Source organism: Vanessa cardui, chromosome 7 (assembly GCF_905220365.1).
Source record: "Vanessa cardui chromosome 7, ilVanCard2.1, whole genome shotgun sequence".
NCBI lineage: Eukaryota > Metazoa > Arthropoda > Insecta > Lepidoptera > Nymphalidae > Vanessa > Vanessa cardui.
This window is the reverse complement of record NC_061129.1, coordinates 5020660-5047966: the sequence shown is the minus strand read 5'-3', so window position 1 is coordinate 5047966 and position 27307 is coordinate 5020660. Positions and strand designations below refer to the sequence as shown.

At 33.9% G+C, this 27307-nt stretch overlaps 1 protein-coding gene across 1 annotated transcript in view; it reads left to right on the top strand.

Annotated features, from left to right (window-relative positions):
- The window catches only part of LOC124531138 (LIM domain transcription factor LMO4), an 89361-nt gene extending 63176 nt beyond the window's left edge, over positions 1 to 26185 (top strand). Inside the window, exon 5 of the mRNA XM_047105605.1 lies at positions 24148 to 26185. The gene's annotated coding sequence lies outside the window, so the exon portion shown is untranslated. The remainder of the gene's footprint in view (positions 1 to 24147) is intronic.
- The last annotated feature ends 1122 nt before the right edge of the window (positions 26186 to 27307 follow it).

The following is a 27307-nucleotide window of genomic DNA, read 5'->3' as shown; positions in this document are numbered from 1 at the left end:
ATGACAATAATCGATTTTAATTCGAATAATTCCTTTTAAATTTGGAAGCCTTGGTTGGTAAAAAAAAATTACGTACAATGATTTTCTCTTTTAAGATGAATGCAAAATAGCGAGACGGGACATTTTCCCCGTCACTTTAATTCACTCAAGAGCAGCGGCGTCTAATTCAGTAATTAATAAGCCCTAAAGCAGCCTCTATGCAGCTCCCTGAGGCTGCGGTCACGTTTGCAGTCATTTTGCTTGTTAGCGCTCATTCTAAAAGCGTTACACTGAAATTTGTTGACTAATTTTAACGACGTATAGTTTAATAAATAATACAAAACCTATATAAATTATTATCAAACAATAGAAACTATATAGGACTTGTGTACTTGTAACACGTTTAAGCACCAATGAATTTTAATTTGCTCAGAAACCGTGTATGTTTCGGATGAAAATCTACCACTTGTACCGAACCGCATTGGAGTGGGTGGAAGATTATTTTTTAAGATTAATTTTTTATTTTATTTTAAATAAAGGCATGAATATATACGACCTTAGAAGATATTTAATTTATTGCTCATATTTTTATTATCTGTAAGAAGAAAAATTATTACGTAAAAAAAAAACAGTAGGTTCACAATCATCACGTAACATTGCTGTCAATCACATAAAGATTTTTATAAGCACGCTGATTGCAATAAGCAGATGTCTCTGTAATGTGCCCTCGTCCATTAGTCATATGAAACATGTGCCAATACAAATGATATGGAGGTATATTATGAATGGCGGGGGCTAGGGGGCGCCCCGAAGAGGGCCGGGAACACTAATGGATTACATTCGCGCGAGTGAATTAGGATATTGTCGTACGATCTGTTCCGGTGCACTCCTTTACGGTCCCTTTCAAACTGTAACCACAGATTAAATATTTATAAAGTGTGGTTCCGACATGATGCTTATCGATAAATACAAATAAAAATGTCAACCACGGTTCTATTCAATTATGATTGTATCTATTTCTTAATAATCGAAGTTAATTCAATTATATGTTTCTTTAAAAATGGCGACTACTCGATAAAAAACTTACATCGGCTATAATAATAAACTAACAAAACACATTCCGTCGAAATTGATTTTTAAATTTAATACTATTTTAATTGAATTTAAAGACAATGACAATGATCTAACACCTATTGTAATAATTTAAATTCAATTGTTCTGCTTATAAATGTAATTTATCAAAATTAAACTCAACTTGGCTCGTGCATCAATTTATTTAAAATATAATATCTCAATGTTTAATTTATACTACCTACATAATTGAAATCAATTAAAATAATAATCAATAAAAATCTCTGATCGAGATCAAGATAAACCGACTTAACGACCACGTTACAGAAAAATATAACGTCCATAAAATAAAGGATATATGCGATCCCCTTGGAAGCATTAAAATAAGAATTATAGTAGCTGCCAAGAGACTGTAATTAATGCATGTATATAAATGTTATCATGTATTCTTATATACTATGTCATGTAAAAAACACTTTGTTTAATATTGAACCAATTAGTGTCATGAAATTCGTTTTCTGCATGATATATTATTAATTAATTGATATTATTGATGCATTATGTATTAGTGAAATTATATATTGTAATATAACGCGTGCGCCTGAGTCGTCATGCTCAGAACATTCAATGAGCTTTGAATATAATTGCAATTAATCGCAAATCGAAGGCATTTTAACCGGTTTTATTGGGTCGTCAGTACGTACTTTCACTTTTAAACATGCCGTAGCTTCCTGCAACGAGTTATAGAATTATATTTTTAAATTTATATCTTAACTAACAGACGACGGAAGGTAAAGTTGCAGACTTCGTTTACATCTTGAAACGAACCACACAAATCTACAAGTACACTTAAATAATACGTAATATCCTGTTATAATTTAACAGACTCGTTGGCCTAGTGGATAGCTTGTAAAGCTGTGAATCCCAATACCCTTGCTTCAATCTCTGGCTTGTGGCAATAAAGCTTCATTGTATTCAATGATCTCTTCTAAGTTGCAGTTCATATAGCAGTTTGGAAATTGCCATTGATGCCATGATTAACCTTCCTTGCTTCGGAAGACCACATAAAGCTTGTTGGTGCTGTATTTGTATATGCTATATCATTGTTGCGAGTGTTGGGACATATGTTTGCTCACATACACGAGTAATTTAATAAATTTTGCGCATTGGACTGTTCTTCGTTAAGTATGCCGTCGTCACCGAAATCGGTCAAGAGGACACACCTTAAAATATATCAAAAGTAAATTGTTAGGCTGCAGTCATACTCTTGTCAGGTTTATAATATTCTATTTTTAAACTTTTCAATTAGTTGCAGACAAATGTCCCGTAACAGACAGTAAAGTTAAAAACGATAATTTACGCAAAGTAAGATACCGTATATGACGTGAAAACCGAGTTGCCAGTGCCAAACTCTAGTCTCTCGCTACAAGGATTTCAACTTATCAATTACAGCGTTCGCTACTTACCGCGCGGAAAGGGCAAATTGATTTAATGTAACCGGAGTGCTTTGACGAATATTATTAACGTCTTTTTGCGCCCTCTTTAGAGGTAATGTGCTTTGTTCTTTCTCGGCTTTGAACAACGATTCACACTTATCCCGATCTTAAAGGGTTTGCAGGGAACTATATTTCCAATATTTACACCATTTTTGAAAATATTTTTAATATTTTTTTTATATTTAACGCTACCTATTTCTGTACTTTATAAATTTCAAAAATAAAATAAAACCTTTATTGTTTATATAATGCCGCGGCTATTTTGCCCAAGTACCCATTTAAAAACAATACTGCTTCTCCATAGATTTAAAAAAAAACTCGAGTCAATCGTTACTTTTGATTCAGCAAACAAATAGATTTTAGATTATGGTTTAAAAAAAAAAAAAACAAAATTCGTACTTGCGTCTGTATCCGCGCCCCTAAAGCCACATTTTAAAGTGAATATTATGTGAAATGTTATACATTACAATTAAAATTAACTGTCACTTTTTATGTCCTATTGTTGATGTTACACAGTATTAGAATGCTCAAGAAAAAAAATTATTAAATATAACGTTCAATACTAATAAATCAATCGGACGTTATACAATGTAACAATCAAAATCAAGCTTCGATGTAATTGTTAAGCTAATAAATACATTCATCTCATTAGCCCGCCATAATTCTTCATTAGCGGGATGCTAATTAATGTGACGTTTACAACGAACGACGATCGTATTTCAGCCGCGCTACGATTGCTTTATCTGTCTTGTTCTTATTGCATTATACCATAAGACTTATAATTAAGATCACATTCATCTCTTCTCGTTGGTCTAGTGGCCTGATATACGCCTGGGTCGGGCTAATATAAATTATTAGGTTTTATATAAAAAAAACTGTTCCATAGCAGCTTTAAAAAGTTGACATGGTTACATTCCCATACTTAGGGTTCATCTGCCTCATCTCTTTTATCAAATTGTCTTTTCACTATACTATTAGTAAAGATTACACTGTATAAACACTAGCGCTTGGAATTAATGAGTTGACTCGTTGCAATTAGCCACCGTCGATAATATCGAAATCGGTCAAAAGGGTATTAATTTAATTAATTCACTTGAATAAATATTATTTGTAAGGAAATATTTATATAAGATATATGTTGTGTAATATGTAGATAAGCCAGTCTTAAGCCTTTCTTCAGGTAACCAATTTATCTATAATTAATTCTTTGCTTTTAAATAATTACCAATTATATAATATAAATGATTTTTCCTTGTCAGAAAAGAAAATCTTTTATAGACATTAAAACGAATCAGCTCTTCTGCATCATTAGCTGCGTTGCTTATTTATGCTATCAAGAATTTAGCATAAATTGCATAACTCATCTCTTGAAGATGAATCCCAACTTTATTTTTATTTACGCCATGATTCAATCCTATTGAAAATTTAATATACTTAAATTCTTATGTTTAAAAACAGAATATCATATAAAATTTTGTATCACCTTTGAATTTTAAATATATGTAGCTAATATCTAAATCAAATTATATTCACTTTAATTATATATATTTAGATAAGAATCCAAGCTCAAATATTAATTATATTTGATGTATCTGCGTGTTGTGTGACGGTCATATTAACTTTTTTGACAACCATTTTAAATTAAAACAAAAAAAAAATCTACCTGAGATCTGAGCATCGCTACAAAAAAAATTGTTTAGTTTAACGAGAAAGGTCCTCGACTAATTTCATAACAATATACAACACTGTATATACAACATAAATCCAATTTATAATGTGAACGTTTCAATAATTTTGGTCATCTTTGTAAATTGTGTATGTTCTAATTAAATACATCAATGTTTCTTTGTTTATTCTGTGTACGTCTTGAATCATTTCTCTGATTTCTGAAGTTTTATTGCCATTATATGTTTCTAAATTTGTTAAACCACTCCATCACTTGCGTGGTTTCTGGCGTATCTCATCAAGACCCAATAGGTGGGAATCGATTTGGATTAAAAAGAAAATTATAACTCATTCTAAGCTACTTGATAACAAACTATAGGTTTTCCAATTTAGAGTCGAAATAACGAACTCTTTATTCCCGCTAGAAAAGTAAAGATGACCTTTAAAAGGCTTGTTTCTATGCATAATAACTAAGAACAATCTCGACAAAACAGTTATTATACATAAAAAAAAGCATTTAAATCGGTGACTTTGTTTAGAGACAATGCCACAGACAGATGTACACGAAGATGAATTCATGAATACATTAAAATATAAAAAAAAACTAAATATTTTATTACTTACACAGAAGGAAACTAAATAAAAATAATTTCATTAAACCTTTTTATATTCATGAAACAAATTACATTAATAACCAATCAAATATTTACTAAAAATAAAAGTAACACGTAACACGCTATGCGTATTTATTCTCGACGGGCGGGCTCCGTACATTTAATCATCGAGTACTTAATAAAAGCTATAATATAATATTATTAAACGTAAAAGAGCCATATCACGCCAACTCCATCAGGGATCACCGCTGTAATTAAAGCTTAGGGTAAAACTTCCACGTGAAGATCGTAATCGAGGGCATAATTTTAAATCAAATTAACACTTCAACTTTAAACCGAGGTCATTAATGCCATTACAGCGAAACAATATGGAGTCGTGACCGCACCAATGGATATCTAAATAATAAATAAATAGGCCCGCTGCTATCTCGGCATCGCATCTCCGGGTTAATATTCGACGCCGGAGTTTTATAATTAACAATAAATTCGGCGTGTTTTTTGTCGAACAGCACCGAGGGCTCAATGCAACATCGATATTTTTCCTATTATAAACGATAGCGATCTTAATGACATGCGTCGAATATTACATACGCGGGCGGCGCGCGGCCGACGCACGGCCGACGCCGGTCGCGGGTGGTCTGTTACCTTTTCGTCAATTCTTCAATTGTCTCTCGTTTTCATTCCTTAAGTGCCACCGAAGACTCTCTCCGTCCTCTTACCTGCTTGTAAATAATTAGCTCGTTCTTTTTCCCCGGGCGCTCGATAGGTGCTCTTCAAAAATTCCTTGATTCCGTTCAAAAACACCAAAAATACTACGGGCTCCCTACTCGAACTGGCTCTGTTATCTCGTTATCCTAATGAAGTCTACGCTAATGACGAGTAGGTAAATAATAGGGCGGCTAATGGGGGCTTTATCATTCTCGAGTGCGCTCCAGGTAAGGGCCAATTAGAGAGGCCGACATCGGCCCATATTGTTCGGCGCAGTGCTCGGTTCGATTACGATTATTTCCGAACGACTCTCAGCACTGATAAATTGGACAAACTATAGCGAATTGACGTCCGCGGTTTGCGGCGCCTATTTTAATTTTCTGTTAAATTGTCGCATTACACGCGTGCCATTGAATTTATGAGTTATTTGTAATTGATATTAATGTTAATGCTCCCTCATAATTCAATTTTATCGCTTTATAAAGAGATACATGCATACGTAGGTAGTATTTGTTCTTGTATTTATATTCGAAAGCAAAAAGGTTTGTAATTATTTTATCTGTATCCATTGAAATTGAATTGCATTTAGTAGAAATTAATTTCTACCACATATCATAGCTAAAAAAAATTGTTAAATTATTTTTTACGCTTTGATTCCTAATAACTTGAAGATATTTAATTTTATTCTTACGCGTTATCAGCAGCACGATCACATGGCTAATTATTACATCCGTCGCGTTACCGTACCGGGCCGATGTTAGCGGGTCGGCACTATTACATTTTGGCTTCGTAAATTCACCCTCAATAAAGACGTTACAGAGAGGAAATGTCGCTTTTTGGTACGAGTTCATTTGCATTTTATTCGATACAAAAATAGTGTTACTTTTTTTCGGCTGCACTAGTGTGTTATTTTAAAATACTCTTTATACAAGGATATTTTTGTTAGCGTCAAAAATAACAAAAGGCTGTTTCATACGCTTGTTAGTAATCTAAAGAAATTAATAATTTGTGAAAACCATACGTGTATACTATTAGTTACAAATTGGATGACGACGAGAGTGTGCGTGCTCATATTAAAAAAAAAAACATTGACGTTACTATAAAAACATAAATATATACAACTGATATCAGTTTCCTTGTATTTTATGTAGTTGTGTAGGTATACATAATGTTTATGTCACAAACTACAACACGTAAAAAGTACAATCATATTGAAACTCCTTGAAAGAAGTCTTGTCAATGCTCGATAAAAATCTCGTAAAGATTTAAAAAATATTTACGAATTATGATTGTTCGAATTTTAAATAAATAAAAAAATAGGTCGCAGATTGTAAAAAACAGAACAAATGGTTACATATTTTATATTTGAAAGTCTCGTAGCACAGAAGCAAGCGTCTTCAATCCCTTGGCCGTAGTGAAACTTCCCGCCGCTGTTTTTTATTGCGCTGGATTTAAATGCATTTTTGATGTTACGAGATGACACGCGGCGGACTCCCCACCCCCTCCCTATAATTTTCCAACTTGAAACTTCACTACGGTATTAAGCCCTGATTGCCTGAAGAAACTTGGGACATTTTGGCGTATTCTTTGGACTCCCTGTAGATGCCGCAGCGCTGGCGTAGGCCTTTATTACACACTAACAGTGATTTGAATTAATTTTACTTAGTTTTCCGAGAATTTCACTTTATATTATTGCCTCAATATGAATAATACTACCATAATAATTAAAACTTTTAACAACGAATTTAATCTGTACATTTTATTTAAGGTTTATAATATAATAGACTATACGATCCTATAGTTATGTTGTATTCGTGGATAGTATTATAGTCCTCATTGTTATTAAATGAAAATCTTGCTTAGGCGCTAAGAATAATTAAACAGATTTGATTTTTTTTTCTGTAAGTTCAATGAACTTAGATAATTAACATAACTACTATCGTGGAGTATGCTAAATAATAATAATGTATCATAAATACAGAGTATATATTTAAAAATAACTGTTATGGCTGGCTACAAATTAAATTTAGTAAGTTTATTTTTCCTATAAAAAATAATCATTTTTAATAGTCTTTAACTTTTAAGATTTCCAGTGCAGAATTCGTGTAGTCATTCGAGTGACAATGCGTAATACACATGTAAACAAACCTTTGTATGTAAAATATTTATTAGTACAATATAACCCCGTCAAATTAAAAAAAAACAATATTAATTAACCTCCATATCTTTCCTTATTCAATTACCGGACTATACAATATTCCACGATAACACGTGTACAGTACACCTACTCACCGATCAAAAGGGTTACCATGTACCCGAGCAGTATGATGGTTTTCAATTAAGTTGTTGAGGTTCGATCGGGACTCGCGGCGACACGACAATACGTTTAATGTAGCCTGCGGGCCAGGTGAGACCGCGCACTGCGAGACCAAGTTTGTATAATGTTTTTATAAGGAATCCATTCATTGTATTCAAAACCTTATAATGTGATATCGACTTTATTAGCTTACCATGTGTAATATCGAATATGCCTTGCCAGATTTGTCCCACACGAGCAAAAAAACATTGCTAGTAAAATAAGTTTGTAACAAATAGTTTTGAATATAACAACCAAAACGTTTTTTATTTTTATTTTTATTGTTTTATTATTTATAAGAGTTGCGTCGAAAAATACCGTAGCGGATTGTTGGCCACTAAGTAGTATACGCACACTAGTACAGCAAGACACAACTTAGTTGTAGCATCGGCAAAATTCGTAAAACCGATCACATCCGAATTAAGTATGCTGTCTCAAATTATCAATCATTATTTCTTATGTGAATATCATCTTTACACAACCGTAATAACTTGTAATATCATATGACCTAGAATATTTGTCAGTTTGACACGTCGATTTACATGCACTTGCTTTCTCGGATTGAATCTAAATTCAATCCGAGAAAGCAAGCTATCGGCGATTCGCTTCGAATGGCGCAATAGAGAGCTAATTATATTGTGTAAATCGGCAGTAATCAATTTTACAAATTTTACCGATGCTATATCTAAGTTGTGTCGTACTATATAATATATAATATAATATGTATATGACGTTTCTCGAGTAGTCACGCACACGAAAAAAATAAAGTCGTTTATTATAGTTATTTATATAATGAGACACTAATAAATTATCAATTAATTAAATTCAAAATTATTATTAATTCTTATGAGATTAAAATTATGTAATTAACTATTAATATAAATAATCTGTTCCATTTTAATAGTTTTTTTTTTTTAATTTCCTTCTCATCGCCGTTGTATCTGTCTATGGCCTAAAATCAAAACGCATTTACAATTTCGGTTCTGATTTTTTTTTTCTTGCGGCTGAGGATAGACATGTTCTATCAACGATCATAGTCTGTAGTGATAATTATATAAACAATGTTCAATATAATATTTTATTTTGAACCAATGTTATTATTTATGTTAACAGCTAATAAAATCATTTTTGTATGACATTATAAATATGATATTAAATCGTTTAAAATATGCCAATTATATTAATAGCCAAAACATAACAAGTTTAATGATCATAAATTAATTATCACCTATTAATACATATTTGTTTGGATAAAATCTTTAATTAAAACGAATATTAATAATTTTGAATTTCGTCAACGATGATGCGTCTGTAATAATCATTGTAAAATTCATATAAATGTAGATTAGGTATTGTCGTATTTTACTGACTAAGGTGATGGACGTAAGCTCCCTTTAAAACTCAATTTATCTCTGTAATTCCCAATATCAAATTATCAAAATAATTTAACAATATTCAGAGCAGTCTCACGAATATGACGATACATTAATTTCATTGTTATATTTCTCGCTACGCTTCATATATTTTATACATTTCGAATGTCGTACTTACCTTAAGAGCTGATATATTTTCACCGTCTCCGCGGCTCGTTGGGCTCGTTGGGCGCGGTAATCTGTAAGTACTACTTAACCTAATGTTGCTGCTCTTAACCCTCTAATGAGTTGCAAAGCTCAGATGGCAATAGCTCTAAGTAAAAGGCTGTTATGTGTCAGTTTTAGAATGCATTAAACTCAATGAAGACATTATAAAATATCAAGATTTTCAAGCAAATAATAAAAATAGAAAGAGAATCGTAGAAATATCACAAACTAAATTATAAGCCTACAAAACATAACTATTTTTCATAATTATTTTTTTTGATTTTTCGATGGTTATCAAAACCGCAACGAATTAGATACAATGATTTAAAAAAATTCTTAAAAAATTGACAATAACACATTATACGCACACATTAATAGGAATCGAAGCTAAGAGCATACTACACACTACATAAAGAAGCAAAACTTCGCTATGCAAGTTGCGGCCCAGGTGCGACCGCGTCCACGATTGACTTTCTCCGTCAGTTTTGAGTACTCACTAAAAGGATTGCCATGTTCGTATTGATATTACTCGAAAAAGTTCCTCCCAACCATTTCACTTATAGTCTGATTTCGTTCCATTTATTTCGACGTATTTGACGTTTAAATCAATTCAAGTCTCAAAAAAGGATCGATAGACACAGAAAAGGGATATCACGTACGAATACATTACAAATAAAATACAATTTACAAAATCACTGAGCTATTCCATATTAATTAAAATTATTATTACATAAGTGATTATGAAAGAGTAAAGAAAACATTATCTAATAATAAATTAATTAAACGAACGTTATAAATATGTCACACTCATCTAGAGATATTACCCAATCACAATGACAGTCACTTCTAATTTAATAAATTAATTGATTAAAAAAGTTTCCTTATAGTACGAAAGTATTACTTTTTAATTCAAATATAACACTAGTTTGTAGGTCAAGATCATATTAATATTTCTTATATGTCTTATGTAAAAATAATTACAATTCTGTATTAAGTATTGTTATATCTAAATACCAGACTCAGCTTCGCGCGGTAATAAATATCTATATTTTTTTTATCAATCAATCAATCAAAATATACTTTGTTCAAGTCTGCTTTTACAAGCACTTTTGAATTGTCATTTAACAAAATATAATATGTGAACGAGTCTACCCAGTGTTATGTCAGTACATATCATAATAGTTAACTTCTGTATATTGGTATATTTAATTCCAGCAACTTCAGCAATCGTCACCATGTTACTTATTTACACAATATATTAATGAATTAGGAAACCAAACCTTCCTCGTGAATCACTCCATCATCAGTGAAAACCGGACATCATCTATAATAATATTATAAATGTGAAAGTTTGTCTATCCATCTGTCGCTCTTTGACTGCCAAACCACTGAACCGAATTTGACGAAATTAGGTATAAAGCTGACTTGAACTCCAAGGATGAACATAAGGTACTTTTTTGCCTAACACCTGACAACCAACACCCTAAAACACGAGCGAAACCGCGTGCGACAACGAGTTTTGAAAATGTAGTGATAACTTATTTCCAAGTCACAAAAATGAAGTAAAAAATATAAAACTAAAATATAACTTTGATAACAATCATACACATTAATCCAGCTTTAAAATTAATTATAAATAAAACAATAACATAATAAAATAATTATTATCTAGACTAACTTTCACAATACACGCGTGCACCTGTAAGCTGCACTGCATGTGATATTGCAAGGAGGCGTCCGTCCTCCCACCGGCGTATTAATTAGCGTGAGGACTCATCAAAGTTTACCAGTTAATTAGCAACCCTCGCTTAGTCTCTTGTAAACCGACAATGGATATGCTTTTAACGTCACTCGTGATCGTACCGTCGTTAATTTACTTTTGTATTCAAATTACAACATAAACATGCCTAAAGTATATAATATCAACGCTAATGACGAAAGAATATAAATTTACATCACTTAAAATTAATTAATTGTGAAATTTTTTAATTAAATAGATAAACTCGAGGCGGGGATAACATATTTTGAAACTAGAACATCCAATTAGTGAACAGATCTGGCTGAGGTATATCTTTTCTTTCTTGTCAAATAGTGTACCGTGACAAAGGTCCCGTAGGTGGCTGCACCGCAGGTTCAATTATGCTAATGGACATCGCCCGACCTGCATTCATACTCGAAATCCTCCAAGCTGCAGCTAATTTTCGTCTTAAGCGTCGTGTCCGACGCAGACGAGCTATTTTAACAAGCGTTTCTTGTCACTGTCGTAAATATACATGAAACAAATGACGTCAGTGTTATTTTAATGTTTATATCGTCATATATGTACATACATTATAAAGAGGCACATTCCATTTGTATATATTTCAATATATACATCTCTATTAATATCCATATGATAATAAAGTATCAAAATACGAATAATAGCATATTTATTGTTAAGACAATTATATGCTTAATATAAACTTTGATATTAACACCATAACATCTTAGTCCCCTAGTTTGATGGTGCCTGGGTATAATATCGATAGCATAGACTATAGGCAGTGCTGACAATTTGCCATAAGATCGCCCATTTGCCAATTCATATTGCCATTTGCATCTTCTTATAGATATCGCAAGCCTTGAAGTAGACTTAAATCTACTTTAACATTAGTAGGATTTAGTTTAAATTTACATATCAGTCCGATGTTAATCTAACAAACGCAACTTTTTAACATTAATTATATTTACAAAAGACTTTTCAAACATAGTAATGAAATCAATTGTATTTTTTAAAACAAGAAGATTTCAATGAATTATAAATAAATACCTCTGCCCTTTTTATTAGTTAAAAGTAATAAGTTTAGGATGTTATTTGCTGCTTTTTTAAAAGATTCGTATATTCTTGATAAGTTATAGAAATATTTTTGAAGTAACGACAGTGTTGCGACGGAGACGCTCGTTTGCTTTGCACTCTGGTTTGTATGCATCGCGACTCATTACTTCACTAATGGAGACCTTAATGAACCAATCTAACAGATTGCTCTCCAATCTCTAGAAAATAACACAGATTAAAAATCCGAGAAACAAAAAGCTATTATTGAATTATTCTTTATTTAAAATTTGTACATTTTCTTCAATATAGACAAAATTTTAAGAGTTAAAAGCAATTAATTTTGGAAAGAAAACAATTAGATTTAAATGATAATGATGTCTATATTATTACGAATAAAAATATATCGAAAACTTATAACAGGTAAATATCAGCAAAACATGGCACAAAATTAAATTTATTAAACGCTTGACACGCTGCTACTAATAATAATCGCTAAGGTTAAAGCGTGACTTTTGCGAACTTCTTTACCAACTCCAATTTGTAGCCCGTTTCAGAGACTCGCGAAGTTATATTAAAAGGTCCACAGTAATTTTCTTGACAAACACAATGAATAACGAATGCCTGATATAAAATTCGGATTGAGGAGCATCTCATCGTGTGTCTCGACCGACGTGTTTGTCTCTCTTAATTCTGTGTGTTTTTGCTAATTGAGTCCCGCTATCACCTGAGCATTCACACTCTAAACGGACGCGTTTCTTACATCACTTAGGCGCGTCTAATAACAGAACGGAATGCCCCTTTTTGTTTTACTTAATGCCGAGTGTTTGTAAACGTTTCTATACTCCAAGACAAAGTCGAATTCAATCTACTCCAAATTCAACATAAGGCGCAAGATTTATGATCGACACAAATCGAATTCGCTAACAAACAATATCGTATTCGAGGCGGTACGTAGGATACGATACAAGTATATCAATATTGCAGGCGCTATTAATACGTCCGTCTCATGAGCGGCGGGAGAGCCCCCCGCCCTCTCCCCACAGCCCGCACTCGCCGCTCTTAATTGAATGAGGAGCGGGAATTGTTTCCCAAAATGAAACAATTAATTGTGCAACGGCTATTCCGCCTTACATGGATAATACGTTCGTTTATGGCCTCCTAACGCGGCTGTACGGCGTCCTTTATTGGACCGACTCTAGGAATTTGTGTTCATTGGCGCTCGTATCCAAAATTTAATCGAGAATATATAAGAAGCGACGCATTGTTATTCCTGGACGGGAAAAAATTGCAGCTGCTCCAATTCGATTGTCTAAAACGATTTCGGTTAACATATTTTACAAAAAAAGAGAGCTCTAACATTGCGCGATTTTATCCCGACATCGTAGACAACCTTTTAGTTTGAATTGCGGCGTTTAAAATTTTCATGGTCAGGTCATAGCACGTATAATGCGGTTATACCGCGTTGAAATTCAGCGAAACACGCGAACATGTGGCGCATTCAACTTGAAGACGCATCGTAAACCTCCTTTACGCCTCTCGACGAGAGCCTCTCAAAACTTTTCATATTCCCCGACCGTAAAACAAGCCAAAAAATACGACCAGCCAAAACATTGTAAATGCTCACTGGTTATCGGCGCAGCCAGCTATTACCGTCGGGGAATTACTTTTAAAACATAGTTTTAACGGTGCTTGTTGCACCCGAAATTACCTGTTTTTCGAGTTTAATGTTTGCTTCACAAAACGTTCCCGGCGTGAAAAACAAAGCAAGCAATTAAGACTAACAGAAAATAAGAGATATCAATTATTTGGTAGATGGAGGTGTTCCATACGTACGGGTGGAGGTGAGCAATGATTATTCGTCTAATCACTAAAACGTCTCAATTAAACTTAATAAATCCTCCCGCGGCAAGTTCGCTCGCGTTACAGCTGAACATATGATGCACCCGTGTTCCCGTACGGACAGGGTGGTCGTGCGGGCTACGGGGCACACATTCAATTTGCTATTTATCTGGAAATGGATCTAAGTCATTACTTAGCTGAGCGAGAGAGGTGGAATAGAATGCAGCGGAAATTACACATTGTGCTACAATATTCATTGCTTACGCTGGCAATTTATTATTGTTTCCGTGATTGATGGTTTTGTTTAGATTAAATTTATCTAGTTCAAATAAAAGTATGTTACTTCATGATGTAGTAAATAATTATCAGTGGTCTCATTTATGTTAAGCAACTTAGTTAACAGGTGTTTACTAACAAACTAATTCACAAAAAAGTAATTTAAAACAATGTGTTTTCTAAATTAAATAACATAGTCATCGTTAATAAATACTCTTTATTAATTATATTAAAAAAAAGCGTCTGCATATTAGGTACACTACACATAAAACTTGAATATAATAAATTTTTGATCTCGTGTTAAAAACTCAATGAAAATACACTCATTAAGTATGTACATGAAAATATTTCAAGCACTTAGGCATGTTCTCACTGATAGCTAATTTCGGGGAAAAAGGATAGCTCGCGGGCGCTCAATCACAGGAAGTGCGCCATCTCATCGCGGAAGTGGTTTCTCGTGTCGTCTCGTTCTCGCCCGCCCAGTCTGTGTTTTGTAAACTTGCACTGTTAATGGACGCGTACGTCTACTTGATGTGCTTCGATCGAACGCATTTCACTAGATGGAAAACGCTAGGCCCACGTCGAATTCAATCTTCCGAACGCTGTAAAGTGCAGTCCTGTCACGCTGCACCGAAAATGTTAACTGACTTAGTTGATTAATCCTTGCTTTTGTAGGTAATAAAGTCGTTTGCCCGTACTTCATGTTTTATACAGTAGCACCTGTACTATATTTTGAAATAAAATATTTTCTCTACGCCTATTTTTGAGGATTGATGACCTGACCCGAAACAATCCGACCTGGAATTGAAACAGTGACTTACTTGCTAGGCGGCACTACTCAATTTTTCTTGTACTTAATTCTAAGTACTAAAATTGAATTTATCAGATAAAAATATCGATGTATGTCAGAATAATCAAAAAAATTACTGTATAAAGAAGTTTAATTATTCTTAGACCTCTGGACTCTGGTCGAGTAGTGTACCGTTTTTCATGGGTACGCCACTTCGAGGACACGCTTTCCATTCCGGGCTGCGTCGATGTAGAAAAAGTTCTTTAGTCTTCTATGTTGTCTTGGGTCTAGGTATTTGTGGTAATGTCGTTACTTCTGATTTTCCATAACACAATTGCTTTAGCTACTTATATTGGGAACAGAATAATGTATGTGATGTTGTCCAATATTTATATTTATTTAATTATAGCTCATGTTAAACACACATTGCTACGTAGTAATGACTAATAATCAAAATAGAAAATAAAACATCATATACGACGAATGCGGCTAAAAAAATCTCTTAAACGAAACCTGACATGAGTAGACGAGAGCGCTCGATTAAAATGAATCACAACGGTGCTAATTGGGCCCGCCCCGGCTCATCCAATTAGCCACGACTTAGAAACCCCCAGCCGCAAGCCGCTGTAATCTACCGCCCAGTGAGCCCTCTAGGACTCCCGCCAGCGCTCTGTGGCTCACGTGTATCATACGAACTCTGCTACTAGGTTAATCAAATATATATTTTTTTATGTCCTTAATATTATTAATGCATTCTGTCGCACTTTTTTGTGATACATATGTTAAAGATTGTCCTCTTTGAGTGTTTAAGATAACGAGCTAAAGTTGATGAATAATTACGCTACTTGAATATTGAAATTTCGTCCGTCAACTTAATTTGGGAAATTTATTTGGAATGAATAGGTTCAGTTGTTTAGACAAGAAGTGATAACGACTCGCGTTGAGACTTCGCGACATCTTTAATGACATCGAAGTCGGTAGGCGCGGGTTCGCGTGCGCAATTCTTGTTATATCTTTATTACAAAGGAGTGCCTCATTAATTTGGCAGCCCCTCAGAGTTGAGAGTTGACGAACCCTTGACCTGGTTCACAAGAGCCCACGACACTGAACCGCGCCGAATTGAAACGGTGACGCACCTTGCGATACATAATTAACGATCCTCATTACTGCGTTACAAATGTCACAATACCAGTCATACCCTCCAAGGACTTTCCTCGTCGTACGATTTTCACCAGATCTAATACTCCTAAGATTCCCCCTGTAACGAGCCGCGACGTGATATAACTTAGATCATTCGAATAGCGCAGCAATTTCTCGACTTCCGAGACTAGACAATTTCGATTATCCTTAATAGTCGTAAGAGTTTTAAAACGGCTCTGATACAAAACTTGTTCCGTTCAGGAAGTGTTCCCAGGGCCATGTAGAGCACGAAGCTAGCGAAGTTCGATATTGAATGTCGCATTTTATTGGACAAATTCGATAATCACAAAGTGCAACTGGCGGAAAAGAGGGGCACTGAGGCGCGAGCAATAGAAACGTCGCGGGTCTCGCGCTGACTAGTGAGCATACGTGGGTAGACGTGGCGATGGCAGTTAATTTGGAGAGAAACGCGCGTAAAGAGGCTAATGAACGAGGCCCGAGCCCGTGTCCGCGGACTCGTGCATTTTTAATGGCTCACGCTAGCACACTCACTATTAATATTTACCGAACACGTCAAGAGGGTGCACTTTACCTTTTAGTTAACTAGCGTCCGGCCGTTCATTAAATTTTCACGCGCGTCAGTTTCGGGCGAATTTTCCGCGGCGCTGACCGGGCGGGCGCGGCGGCCGATAACGAGCGCGGCCGGCTCGTTACGGGCAACCAGGCCCGCGCCCGCACCGCACCGCACCGCACCGCACCGCGTCGTACAAACCTGACCAATTTTTATTAATAATAAACTGTAACTGAAACGCCAGCTTTGAAGTAAAAGAGCAACTCGAACGATAACGAGAATCGAGAATTATGCGAAATCCTTTGACGTTAAACTTACCAAAATGTAATACGCTTATGTAACGGCAATCAATCATGGGTTCAGATTTTTTTGTTACGCAATGTTGACTTACAAACGACTTACAATTATTAACATAAGTTTGTACATTAAATAAAATGTTACTTCAAACATTATCAAAAATTGTGGTTAATCCAAGATTTTGTTATGTAAAAGTTTCGAAATCGTAACCTTCTGCAATGTCAAATTGTTCAGTTGAAACCTGTAAAGGAGACGGATGATTAATGCGTACCACTCGCGTGCCGCATCAGCATGAATAAGGAATGAGCGCGCGCGCACGCGACACAACTAACTGCCGCCGCGCACGCGACGCCCCACCCTTATTTATTGCCCCACCCCGCACTATCACTTCTATCTCGTAGGGCCGTATCTCTGCTGAAACTTGATGTATTAAATTTACTCTTTTCAGACCATTTACAGTGAAGCTAAACTTTATAAAATGTGAATGTTTAGTGTGTATGAAAATCAAAACTAGATGACATAGCTAATAATGCTCTAAGCATCTTTGAAATGGTTTTCATGACAACTATTACTGCGTTATTAGGTTTCACTAAAAATGTGCATATATTAGTCGATTATGTTGCTAATAAAAATAAAATTTTAAGGAATATTGTATTGAATATTTAATTAATGTTTCATTAATGACTTAAAAAATATATAAGTACGAAATAAGCATACACTAATATCATTGACAATGAAAGCCAGTCCGTGTCAAGCCACGCATTCTTCCGTCTAAGTATCACACGAAACTAATATTTTGTGCGTTCACTCAATATTGTTTCGTCAAACATTTTACTTTTATATTTTTTAATTGTTACCCTCGGCTTTGCTTGCGTAGAATATATTCACAACAACATCAACAGCCTGTAAATTCCCACTGCTGGGCTAAAGGACTCCTCTCCCTTTGAGGAGAAGGTTTGGAACATATTCCACCACGCTGTTCCAATGCGGGTTGGTGGAATACACATGTGGCAGAATTTCTATGAAATTTGTCACATGCAGCTTTCCTCACGATGTTTTCCTTCACCGCTGAGCACGAGATGAATTATAAAGACAAATTAAGCACATGAATCAGCGGTGCTTGCCTGGGTTTGAACCCGCAATCATCGGTTAAGATGCACGCGTTCTAACCACTGGGCCATCTCGACTCACATATATTCACAAATTAACTTAAAATAATACGTTGATGATTGGTATACAAAAAGGACGTACTGCATACCTCTTTGGTTCCAAAAAATTAGCCTTTCACTAGACTATGTGTGTACCAAAATTAAAGCGATACTGACAGACAGACAGACAGAGTAGCTTTCGCATTTATAATATTAGTATGGATTTATTCTAAGTATAAGTACACAATCTGTTTCATAATTATTATTTATTTTATAGCACTTAATTAAAGTTACAAAACATAATACCCCATAACTAATTTAACATTGTTTACAAAGAGGATTTATTATTGAATTAAAGATTTGGTTTTGCCTACGGAACTCTAAAACCTTCACGGAGACCCCATTCTATCACAGACAGTTCAGTGTTCATTTAGGCTAGCAAAACTTTACAAAAGACCTCTGTAATTATCGTAGATCGCCGAAACTTTTCGGCTCACTTTGAAAGTAATTATTTTTATTCCCGTTAAATATTAAATTTCAAAAATTTACTGTTTAAATAATTTAAAGCAATTTTTTAAAATTATAAAAAGATTAAAGATCTTTACATGGTATAAAACAAAGTCGCTTACCGCTGTCTGTATATATAATTAGATATTTAAAATTACGCAACGGATTTTGATGCGATTTTTTTTAATAGATAGATTAATAGATATTCGAGAGTAAGATTTTTGTATAAAATACATAGACAACATAGTTAAGAAACACTGATAATTTTAGAAGTTTCTAATGTTATGTCGTAAATAAACAAATTCCGTAGCATATTTACAGTATCATAACACCCGTGCGAAGCCGGGTCGCTAGTTAGTGTAATAAAGTGTAAAATTTAAATGAGAAATATTTATTTGTAAACAAACAAGATATCCGCACGTAGTAGTTACGTATTATCCAACTTATATTAAATTGTTTGCGAATCGCTCGACGCTTCCAGCTATTAAATTATTTAGGCGGTCTAGTATTGTGTCGCGAAGTCGGTCCGGTCTACGGTCGCCGCACGAGGTTCCCGCCAATATAAACAGTCGTTAGTGTTGTTACAATCGAATACGAATGTCCCGGCCGTGGGTATCGCTAGCGATCGTTTTGTGTTGGATAAGGGACCGGATTCACTCGTTGTTTAGAATTAAACACAATATATTTATCCGTCTATCCGTATATCCCTTTTCAAACCACAAACGGATTTTAGGAAAATAAATATCTTTAAATAGTATTGTAATATAAATAAAGATATATTAATCATTAACTGTTTCTATTCCATAATATAGAAGATAGCTAGTGGCATGGAATTTTTGCATCATTGAATCAGGAAATATACAATATATTTATAATATTTAAATTTACATTTTACACAAATTCGATTACGTTAACTAATATGTAATAAGTTATTGATCATTATTTAACTACTAATATATTTTCTAGTATACAAAACTCATACAAAATGATTATATAATAAAAGAAATTAATGCATATCAAGTGTATATGTATATTCTTTAAACAAATACGTGTTCTTATTGGTGCGTTGTGAAATGAACGAGCTGCTTTACAGTGAGGATGCGTCCCGCAATGTTTGCCGGACTAGTTAATGGAATACCGATGGACCATTGTACGCGTCGAGACGTTTTCTATTCAATGCCGATATTAAATTAAGCGCGTAAACCCGTGTACATCTCTATCCCTTCCTAACTTGTTAATACAAACTGTTGTTGTAAATCAATTAACTTGTGATTCATGCCTTTGTAACTACTGCTTCAATATAATTAAACTTCCTTATTATATCGTAGAGCACTTATTTCGCATTGCGTAAAACTAAATTTATTTAAATAAAATATTAAATCTAATTGCATTTGTGTTTAATTTTTAATTAGAATAGTAATTTGATGCAATAATTATAAACGTAGTTTAATTTTATATGTTCATTAGTTGTAAGGCTTGCAATTAGCAGAGTTCAAAACCATTATGACCTCGTATTGAATCCCACAATCAACAGTACGGTTTGAGTTTGCTAGAAAGATATACGATACTGCAGAATCCTTAAAGGCCCAAATCGCACGCAAAGAGAGACAGGGCAGGAGGCCTGACCATTATCACTTAGGCAATTTTGTATGTATGTCCATTTTTTTAATAGTCTCGGCTTTGCGTGAGTAGAATACAATAAAAACAAACTTTAAAGGATATACTACCAACTACCAATTATACTTATTGTTGTGTTCCGGTTTGAAGGCTGAGACAGTGCAAGTACTGATTTAAAAGACATACCATTTTAGTCCCCAAGGAATATAAGGAATTGTTAAAATTTCTTACAGTTCATATGTATGTAGACAGTGGTAGTTGTCAGTACGTATACTTATACAATAAAAAACGATCGTATTTTTATTCATTGTTAAGAAGAAAAATATATAAACAGCTATTATAATCCACTCAGTATAGTGCCAAGCGATCACAGCGCTTCTGAAGCCAGATAACCTACATAGAGCTTATCGCTTTCCGCTTCTTCCACTATCTTACCACGCTCTACGCCTTTACAGAGCTTAGCATTTTGTAATACTATGATTTAAATAAATACGTCAGCTATTTTTACTTTCGATTAATCATATTATGATCTACAATATTCATAAAAACTGGATAGACATACACTGTTTATAAATTTCTGATACAAGTGAGTATTTAAGAAAAACTTAACTAATCCTTTGTATATAGAACTTATAGATTTCGCCTCTCATGATATTTCATTTTGCCGACAGAATTGCTTTCAAAAATTTGACAATTGTATGGATTGTGTTAAACATGCTACCTACTGAGATGACAGGATCATCTCGAAATAATGCGAATCTTTAAAATATATACAGATATAAAAATCGTATTTTGTGCGTAAATATATATAATATGTAATTTTATTATATACCACAAAAGTTTAAGTTTAAAAAAAAACACGGATGTATATTTTTTTGTTATCCATAAAGAAAATATTCCTAAATTTAATCTACGCCGAGCGGAGCGGTTAACAGTTAGTGTATATTTCTGATGTGAAATAATAGAACATTCAAGAATATTAGAAGTAATTACAAAGGAACGGTAGAAATATAATAATTGTTTAATTTAATAGAGGCCTTAATAAGCAGAACAATAAAGAATATTGGCCTTAGTAGTACTTTACGTGGAGTTCGGTCTTTGGGGATGTGTAACTCGCACAACTAACAAATTCAATTAGGCGTGTAATGAAAATGGTTTGCCTTACACTATTTGTTCACGGGCATTATGCTTACCGAATGTTTATTATGTCAAAAACATTTAATTTAAATTTGGAACTTATATTTTTATTAATAAAAACTTTTTTATGATCGTTACTGTTTAAAAAGGTATTAAGTATCATGTTGTTTTTAATAATAATAATACGTTTATTTTGTTAGTTCAAATTATATTCTAATACTGAAAATATGTATAGAATAGCTTAATTTAAATTACATCTTTTGTTCTATGAATATGATTTATTAAAAATTATAGGGCTAATTTTCCATGCATGCTTAATTCCTGCACATAACGGCAAACATTCGGGCAAGTTTCAATAGCTCGTATTAGTTTGAAACGCAATTGTTTCGACGACGGCGGCAGAGCCCGCGGCGCGCCGGCCACGACAATGCGTCGCCTCCACAAATATTATGCATGTTTAATTATCACCATACCTAATTCATAATCCGACAGTGATAAATTAGCCCATCCGCCCGTAATTAGGTACGCAATTAATGCGGCCCGTTTGAATTCATTACTGCCGAAAGTACTGGCCGTGATTTATTACAAGCCGAGTCTTACCGATAATTAATATCGCGTTACACGTGCGATATCGACCCCCGTCGACTTGTTTATCAATCACACGCCAACCGCTTCCTGTTCACTTTTAACCTTAACCAGCGCGATACAATTAATCAGCTCCGAGATCCTCGTATTGTTCACCGGTTCTATTATTAGGTAATAAGCGCGCATACCGCGGCTTCACATTATTGGAAACCCTATACGGCTATTTAATTTACCTAGCCGTCCGAGCTGCGCCACCTGGCTCGATGGCGAAACAATTGCCGAGCGCCTAATTATATTTTAATCGCAACATGCCTCCCGCCCCCCCCCCCTCCTACGGGGGTAAGGGACGAGCGAGGTCGGGGGACAAAACACCACTAATTCATTTGTGTTACGAGCTTCGTCCAGCGCGCCGCCTCTAGCGATTGTTTATTCTCATAGGAGAGTTTAGGTCTCCTAAAGCAATACCGACGCTTAAACATATTAACTAAAGCGTTTACGTAAAGGGTTTAATTATGCAGTATACGCTTTAACGTGGGTACAATAGCGCCAAGTTAATTAAGCCCATACACAGTGTTTTGAAGGCACGACGTTCTTCGAAACTAATATTACGGACGTGGCTCTTTTTAATGCAGCTTGCTTGAAACGATGTGTACGAGTTATTCGTGGTAGAGTAAATGTAGGCAATATTACTTGCACTAACTTGCGCCGAGTTCATCAAGTGCAATAAATATTAAAGTTACAATATCATTGTTAGAACACTCCGTATAAGCGCGCAGCTGTTTCCGTGAACTATTGCCAATTGTGTGGAGACCTTTGTTCGCAGCATTAACTATGAAAGTGTTATTATAGTGTATAACCAATTCGCGTTTCAATCAAAAATCTACGCTTGCTTAGGTTCATTTAGAGGAAATGAAAATACTCTTACAAAATTTCATAAAGTAAATCTAGAAAGATTCGTACCCTGACCGCGGCTTAGAACAGCTTGTTCCGCCGCATAATCAATTCCACAGACGATATATGATAAATGGATGCCGACAGCTGCACCGGCTTTATGATATATATATTAAACGGATTATTTATAATTTTCTAAAGACATATTAAAAATCCATGTCAATGTTATGAAAATGTTTCACAATATATTTGTATCAAATATTTAAAAAAAGGAAATGAAATTCAAGGGTGAAACAGAGAAGCGCTGCAAGTAACTTATATGATAATATTATATGCCAAAACTTTCCTAAAAACGCTGCATCTTCCGATCTAAGCTTTATATATATTGGTCTAGTAGTATTTTAAGTGATGTATTCATTTATTAGTATAGGTTTAGGAAATAAACATATATTGGCATGGCAGTTAATCACTAAATGATAGTGACTCCATTTCATTCAAAGAGAAACTAAATATCACGTAGATTTTATTATACTTACTTACATAGTTTCTCTTGATTGAATTGAGCGTTATTACTTTGATAGAGAGTTGGAAAGATTCGATAGCGGCGGCGTCGCGACGGACATGTTATACGATTTAGCACTAAACGACTTGCTCCTGCGCCCACTCTGCATTAGCCTGAAAGCCTCCAGGAGGGAGGGAGCTCTGCGCATTGGCCATTAGCGTGATTAGAGACCCGGCGCCACTCGCGAATTCTTTAGGCCTCTCATCTCATAATGTTACCTACATATTTCATTATTTATGTAAGCTCTGTTTTACTTCAATCTACTCTCCCAGTGATTACATTCATAATATACATAAGGATCGTCTTTTGATGCGCCAAATGGCTTTGCCAATTATAATAATGTACACGTTCAATGTTGGATAACTATATTCTTACTTATTTTAATTGGAATAAAAAAATGCGTGTATAGTTTTAAATACAATTTTCTTTTTTATGACGATGTTATATAACAACTATTTTTATTTTGCAAACAAATCTAACCATTGCATTTATGTTCTTTACAGATGATGGCGTGTTCGTACTTGAGCGCCTCGGCGATAAAACCCGAACCGGCGATGACGGGATGCTGGACACCACCCTATTCTTTGCCGGAGCTTGATCCCAGTCGAGCGGTACCACCGTTTCTAAGGCCGCCTCTACCACCAGTTGTTGCTCCGAGTGTCCCCATGGCGGAACCCGCGCTCGACCTCACCACATCTCTCAAGCCTCGCGCGCCGTCGTCCAGCGACGGTGACTCTGAGTGACAGTGTTGTGCAAAAGACTATCGAACTATTTCCCGGCTAAAGTAAATTATTACTAGCGGCAAACTACTTAATTAGTCTCAACGAATATGCGGTCAGTAATAATTCGCGAGCCATTGTTAAGTTATGCCCGGTACACCCGTCAACATAGCTCGTGTACATCACTATGAGCATTAAGCGTTCCTTCTATATTCTATGGTTCTATACACAAAGTTATGTGACTATGCTGACGGCTGTACCCACTAAATATTTAATTTCGGTTGTGAAAATGGCAATTTATGTAAAACTTACTCGCTGCTATGTAAATTTTCTTACAATTCTGAATACTTAAAGTGTTAATGTGAATGAGATGTGTTAAACACAAGTGCGCTGTTTCTATTTATAAAGTGATAATGAAATGTAAATGAGAAACTTAAACGGCATATCTTAAACATTATGTGATTTAAGGAAGTAATATTAGAAATCCATACAAAGAATAAACGATTAAGTCGCAAACGAAATAGTATAGCGGGACAGGGATTTTTATCGACTATTGCCCTTTTGAGCACTCATTGTAATCACATAAAAAAATACAATAAACTTCGTGTAATGCTTGCTGAATATCGAATCTGAAACAAATTAAGACATCTATCTTCGTTCCATTTCGTTGGAAAATAAAAGTACTCTTATATTACTTGTGACGATCAAATTATAGGAACAACAATACTTATTTATAATTTATGCAATTGTAAATGTATGCAAATCACACTTTGTCTGTCAGATGTAAATTTCAAATCAAAAAAATTAAAAAAAAAATGGTCTCTTGCTGATATAATTTTACGCTGAACAATCATTATGAATTCTTGCCAAAATGTACCTATTATGATTAACGTTATTTAATTATACATATAAAAAAAAACTCTCGCACGCATGCTCTGTGATTTGCAAACTTTGTAAATATCTCGAATAATTGTTATTTCGTTTATAATCAACGAGCTGTTACTTTATCTTCTAATAGCCCGTTTATAATATTCATTAAAATTGTAAATATTAGTATAAAATCTAGAATAAGTAGACACTTGTACCTAAAGTTTAGGCGCAATCTTAGCAATAATTTTGATGCCAACATCTTCAAAGTTTTAACTCTGGTTACTTATGGTCTCTGTATATACTGATCTACAAGTTCTATCATAAATAAACAAACAATTATATGTACACACGAACGAATTCGATTCTAGATTACGTTTCATATACTTGACTTTGTTGCCACATCTAAATATTGCTTATTTTTATCTAAGGCATTATTGTTAAAAAGTAAATTAAAAAAAACAAACATTTTTAAACGTAATCTACAATCTAGTTCAGAATATAGTAAGTTATCTTAAACGCTAACATTCCTTTACTTAATTAGATAAGTCAAATTTTCCATATTTTAAATTATCTATGTCAATGTTTTATGTATATCGACATATTTAAATAAAAAACGAATGGTTGATTAAAAAAAATAACATTAATTAACATAGTAGTGTAAAAGCAATATTGTTGTTTGCTATGTGTATTTATGACATGGCATATTTATAATCTGTATAATGTTAGCGTTTAGTGAATCTTGCCATCTTACCGTGTATTATATTACGAGAAATTGTTTGGATATATGATTAAACGAATTCATATGCCTAGTACTAATTATTATTGAAAATTAAAAAAACGCATCTGATAATTTCAATAAATGACAGTTATGGTGTTACCATTACTCAAAACAATTACAACCTTATAGCCTAAGACATGGAGACAGGAGGAGAAATTAAATTTTATAAATTAATCTAATTGTTTCAATTTTACCCCCTTCATTTATCACAAAATTTACACTAAACTAAAGCAATTTTTAATTGTAGCTGTAAAAAACTTAGCGTTGGTTTATTAACAGATTTATATCAAAATAAAAATAACATACATTAAGAAATGGAACAATTATTTTTGTCACATCGGGAACAGCCCAAGGCCTTGCCATCTGCAACCTAGTCACTGGAGCAACGAGACGGTCAAGGAAAATGTATTAAAAGTTCAACCTCTTTCGTCGATACGTGTGCTCAAATTACTGGTTTTAAATAATAACGTAAAAAGTGCACCAATCAAAGATTTTTTTTTTATTTAATTCGTAAATTACAACTCTGGAAAAATTTGAGCCAAAGAATATAATCTTAATTTCGACAAATTATTTTCATTAAAAAATAATAAAAATGTGTTTTTTTAAAACACAGATGACACAAAAAACGTCAAGTACCTGTTAGTGCACTAATTATTATTTCTTTCTTATTTTCTCTGAATAAAATTGAAATTTAAAAAACCAATTACAAAAAATTTAAAAATCCATGTTGAGTATGAAGGAAGTTTTCTTACAAATTTAACCGCCGTTTTTTATTTTAAGACAATTCACTATATTATATACGTTAGTTGTGTGTATGTTTCTTAAATTACACATTCCTCTTGAATAATGATAGTGCCTCTGTTACGGTTGTGAAAAATACTTTACTTTACTTTTTAGGTCCTATATATCATTTACAATGATGAACTCATTTAGAGAAATTTAAGTTTCGATAGAAATTCGTAATTTTTAATCAGTTTGAGTCTTTTTTTTTTACTTTTATTGAGTCTTCTGATTATAAAAAAAATTTGCTGTTACTAAAATTTCATCACCTAAGAGCGTGAAGTTGGGGATGATAGTATGTACAAAAGTTTGTTTAAGCTTCTATAATAATCATTTTAATGATGACGCCAACGCTCACTATATCTAAATATATATCTCATATCCTTGTTTAACCTTCAATTTATGAATAAAAGTTTAAGTCAGTACAATTTTCTAAAATTATCCTTTAGAGGGTGAAATTGGAGATGAAACTTTGTATGGAACTTCATTATTTTTAGTAGTTATTAATTAGAATGA